At 38.0% G+C, this 5423-nt stretch overlaps 1 long non-coding RNA gene across 1 annotated transcript; it reads right to left on the bottom strand.

Annotated features, from left to right (window-relative positions):
* Positions 1-870: 870 nt before the first annotated feature.
* On the bottom strand, positions 871-3950 carry LOC144013497 (uncharacterized). The gene is made up of 3 exons (XR_013282263.1): positions 3878-3950; positions 2917-2962; positions 871-2824 (listed from the first exon to the last, which is right to left on the bottom strand). It is a non-coding gene; the product is annotated as an uncharacterized LOC144013497 (long non-coding RNA).
* Between the last annotated feature and the right edge of the window lie 1473 nt (positions 3951-5423).

The following is a 5423-nucleotide window of genomic DNA, read 5'->3' as shown; positions in this document are numbered from 1 at the left end:
TGGAATCTCTGAATTCTTATTAATTCCACCCCAAGTCGCCATGAAAATACTTATGATTAACTGGCCGAAAGGCATATTCTCAAATAAGACCATGATAAAGCAGGACAACTAAAAATAGCTTGAAATTTTAATTTAAAATTCAATGAAAAATTAGCAATATAGATTGAGAGTAGATTTGTGACAATTATTGGAGGCAATATATTTAATTAACCACCCACAGCAAAACAATATTTTTATTACCCCTACAAAATTGAAACATTAGCACTAATACAAACACCCGGATGATCCATCGGTATCTTCGAGAAGTCATTCTCAAAGTGTGGTACTCTCTTGGTACAAGAAAGTTTTTATTTGATACATAAAGAAACCTAAAATGTACAAATAGCATAAAATACATGAAATAAATTCAGAAAAAATGAAAACTTCTTTTCAGAAAATATCCATTAAGTTAAGACTGAAAATGTCGTTCTGGATAGTCCTGCATAGCATTTAAAAGTATTAGATAGAGTGGCCAGTCGCAATGTTTGAACAAAATATTATCATAACTACACTCTTTAAAGATAAGGAGGACAAAAAGTGGGGAACAAGAGACTGCTTTAAACATTAAAATTAAAACAGGATGAGATGAGGAAATAAGGACTCCAACTACATCAAATGTGTTTTTTAGAGTGGAGATAAAGTTCTTGAATGAATCCTGTACCGCAGAGGTCATCTTTCAACTCCAAACTTTTTCTAAAAACTGAAGCAGTCAACGTCGACCATTCAATCATATGCTACACCCACAGCCAAAGCAAAACGGAGCTAATTATTTTAAAGAAGTGTAGCTTGTGAAACATTTATTAATTGTTGTTTAAATTTAAAGGGCAATACATTTTTTATATTTTGAATTAATATTCAATAATTAAAATTTGAAGTAATAAAAAAAATCATATATAATCAACACAGTGTTGTTTTTAAAATAAATAAAAGCTAACTGGTCTACAGATGATTTGATATTGGGGGGAAAAAAAGCACCAAAGTTGCACATATAGATACACATTTAGCGAAACTAAGTTTCACTAACAACCCAGAATAAACTTAGTATTTCTTTGACATACAAAGATTTTTGTCTCTCAGTCGAGATTTATCACTTCACAAAATGTCATGGACATCAATTATTACTTTCCTATTAAAAAGGGGGTTTGGTTCCATCTTGTGGCATCTTTAGGAATAACATTAGGAGCACAAAAAAAAAGACGAGTTATTGGGTAGGTTCCACAGATGTGGATTTGTAAAAATTAGGCGGGTTCATCTCTCCAAAATAGGCCCATTCGATACGTATCTTGATGCATGAGTTGTGATACGATTCAAGGATGGTACATTTGGAAGTGGAACTATTCAATTCAGCTCGATTCTTTCAATTCAAAATTATCCGATTAAAAATGGCTTTCAGCACCCCTTCATCCCAAGCAATCATTCATGAACAGCGTTCAGTGAATTGGCGCTCCAATATACTGCAAAGGTTTTGGTCTGAGTGTAGCTTTTGGTGCAGAAAGTAGTGAGTGGACCAAATCATTTAAATTTCATTTCCCAGTATAAACTCATGGCTGTACATGGCTTGCTTCTCTTTTGTTGTTTGGAAGTTGTCGTCTACTTTGTAATACATGTTACCACCACCTAAACATTATGCCAACTTTTGATTTTTCAAAATTACTTTAGTATGTTAAAAGCAGCCTAAGTTTTTGCTGTTTTTTCGGTTGTTTCCTCACTCCGCTCTACTGAATGCTGTTGTTCCAAACCAGTGTACCCGAAATATAATTGGTACCTGTATTGAAAATTTGACTTCCTTAAGAACGCTACCTGTATGCTTCATATTCAAAATGTCACTTTAGTTTAATCATCTACCACTCAGTATTCTGGACCTATTCAAAAGTGCTTAATTGAACTAATTATCCAACCAAGTGTAGCTTAGATAGTCAAAGTGATTGTGTTTAATAGTGTATTATCATCATTCTCTCATTTTCTCAGTAATTTAGAATTAATTGGAAATTATATATACGGTGCATTGGGCACATGGCCTTTGTACATGGCTCAGATAAAGCTAACCTTTCTCCTGCAAATTCAAGTTAATTAAATCTCTTTTTAATTGTATTTTTACACAAAACGCACATTACTGCCATAAATGTCTCCTAAGAAAATCTGAAAGAGAGTTTGAATCAAGGAAGAGAGAAAAGCCTAAAAATAGTAATTTTGCTCCTCCATTTTCTAAGAGAAGTGAAGTGTCAGCGAATTAGAAGGGGCGAAGGCAAAATTAATTATTTCAGCTTGATAAAGCTTTTCATCTGCCCGACTCAGTGCACTGAAAAAGCCAATTAATAATGTCAAACATGCTCTCCCTCTCTGAGGACGGCCTCTGCTCGAAAGAGTGTGTTTGCCGCAGTGGGATAGGCGGCGTGTGTGTGCGCATCTCCCAACCCAGAACAGGACCTTCCTTCCTAATCAAAGCCCACCTGTCAGGCCTCTGTCTCATTATCTATATACAGGGAGAGTGTTTTGTCAGGGCAGCCTCTCCAGCCGTCACACTGTCCTCTGGCAGATAATTCACTTAATTATGGGCTGGAAGTAACCCGCAGCAGGAATAGGTCACCGCAAACTGACACGGAGCTTAGTGCAGGGCTCACACGCACTCGACTATCTGCCGCCGGAGACGACACATTTTTCCCATCTGAGGAGCGATTAGCTTTCTAATTAACTGACTCGTATCTGATGCTCCTCTTGATCTGTTAGGTCAGAGGTCGCCATCGGCTCCGACGGGAGCCCATTGGATAAGGTGTTCGGTCGCCAGCTAAAGACACAGAAGCGATGTCATTTTTTTTTGTTCATCAACACTCACATTATCCTGCTATGACCCTTCAAGATACACGATGGAAAACTGACCATTTAATGACTTGTATACACTCAGTTCTCTGGTGGGTCTGCCAACCTGTTAAGTGTGAAATTGAAGAGATTTGAATAAACTTAATGTTCCATTAGGCCTCTTAATAATTAGGTGACTTGAGTTGGGCTTTTGTGTTGCTGTCCTGCCTCAGCATCTTCCCATCTACGGTATCTGCACTCTGGCACACGTCTACTTGTAACCACCAGTAAAGGCCAGTGGATTACACATTGTCACACGGGCTTCAGGGGTGTCAAACTCATATGAGCGCAACACACCACATATCAACAAAATACTCATTTCAGTACATTTCTGCCCTTTACTTTATACAGTCTCCTAGGTGCTTTCTCAAAATTCACCTCTTTCAGGTTTCCATAATCGTCAACATTTCCAATTATAATATTAATTTCCCAAAATAAATGAAAATGTCTTCTAAATGTTCACTTCCCAATCTAATAACTTGACTTTGTAATTAAATTACATCTATTCACAGTACATCACTGTCTAAATAAAGTTTCACATTTGTGTAAATCAATGACATTAAATGTCTTGTTTCTGTGGTATTCTATACCTTAAATGCACCCATCCGTAATCAATACAGGTAACTGAAATGACTTGTGAAATATTTGTTCACGTTTCAACATTTTAGCTTAACAAAAGGGGAAAAAAAAACAAAAAAACAAAAAAAAAACTACTACATTCTCAACAATTCTTACTCATTAAATCCTAATTCTTAAACATTGTAATAAAAAGGGCATATCTTCACGGTATACAGGAGTCACGTCGAGCTGCATTTCACGCAAATGGCGCCGATGCAACAGAATAAAAAAAACGAACTTGCTATTAAGTCTCTCTATACAATGTTAAAGTTATCACAGCTACGCTAGCACCTCGTAGATAACTACACATTCAAATATAGCTTCAAAACAGAGGTAAGTTGGACTTTATCTCGTGTTTACTGACCTGTATTTGCAGGTAGAAAACAGAGACGAGTGAAGACGATGTGCCTTGCTCTCTCCCAGTCCCCAGATTCCGTCTGAGGAGCGGGAGGAACCTTCCGCCTCCGCACATGTCCTGACCCGGAAGTGTTAAACCAACTACTCTCTCGTTATCTTAAATTAAAAAAAGAAAATATTCCGACCATATTAAGGAAACAAAAACATATGTTGTCCATGGAAACAACAGTATAAAAAAATAATATAGAAAAGAAATTCGTTTTTTTAGTAATTACTCAAAATTACATTTTCTTCATACAAATGTGATCACCGTACTCTAGGGGGGGTCACACATGCATATTTGAAACATATAAGCAACACATTTTTGTGCCATTTCAGTTTTCCGCGTGATTGGGTGGTAAGAGATATTCTGATGCTTCTTATCCACTCCATCCATGGTGGCATTGTAGCCCAGAACACACACCGGTTTCTCGAAAGGCACTCTTTTTTTCAGTGCCTTCCGCCACACATCCACTGCCCGCATTTCATCTTTGTGAAACGTAGTTACCATCGTCAATAAACATTTGTCAGAAATATCCCATTTGGGAGTCACACAGGATGTATGACTTGATCCCATATTTTATCGTTTTTTGGGGGGTTGTATACTTTGAATGAAAAACGTCCCTGAAAACTCATCATGCCCTTATTAATACACACTTTCCCCTCGGGTTGGAACAGTTCTTTGAATTTCTACACAATGAGGTTGAAAACAGGACGGATTTGATATATTTTGTCATCTGAACTCCATGACTCGTTGTTATTGAAGTGAAGGAAACTCCAGATGAGCTGGTACCGGTTTCGAGACATCACTTGACTGCAAAATGGTGTTGTTTCTATTTCATCTTGAGTCTAAAACATTTCTACACTGGGCTTGTTTACAGAGGTGAGCATCATCATTGACTGGAATTGATGATTGATGGAAGTGCTCACCTTTTGGTGTTGTGCTTCAGCACTTTCAGCAAATGATCGATAATGCGAAACCTTGAAAAACATGCACAGACTGAGCACCGGAGTGAAGCAGGATTACTTCTGTCGATTGCCATGGTCCTTCTCAATCCGTGTATTTGTGTGAGGATTTTCATTATCAAGCATTCTCTGAAGGTGCCGAAGCACACGCCAAAAGGTGGGCACTTCGATCAATCATCAATTCCAGTCAATGACATTGCCCATCTATGCTTGTTTATAGACCCAGTAAGAAATTGAAGTCCAAAATTTTTTTTGAGTTCAGAGACAGACACTGGCTTCCAAGCACGGCTCCTGCTGTGTGGCAGACTGTCAGTCTGCTTCTGGATGGACTCATGTGCATAGAGGTTTGTAACGCATATTAATCGCACTATTTATTTGGACCGCACTTGAGCCTTGAACGTAACCGCGGATGGTTACATTGAAGGCTGCGCAGGTCAGTGATTAGGTCAATGCACGACATTTCCTACGCCTGTTGTTCCAAAATGAGCGGGGTGACTCCAGTTGATTTGCTCGGTGGTAAATTTTGCTTTAAAAGAACACCCTGACGT

This window comes from Festucalex cinctus, chromosome 2, assembly GCF_051991245.1.
Source record: "Festucalex cinctus isolate MCC-2025b chromosome 2, RoL_Fcin_1.0, whole genome shotgun sequence".
Classification (NCBI taxonomy): domain Eukaryota; kingdom Metazoa; phylum Chordata; class Actinopteri; order Syngnathiformes; family Syngnathidae; genus Festucalex; species Festucalex cinctus.
This window is presented reverse-complemented; position numbering and strand designations above follow the sequence as displayed.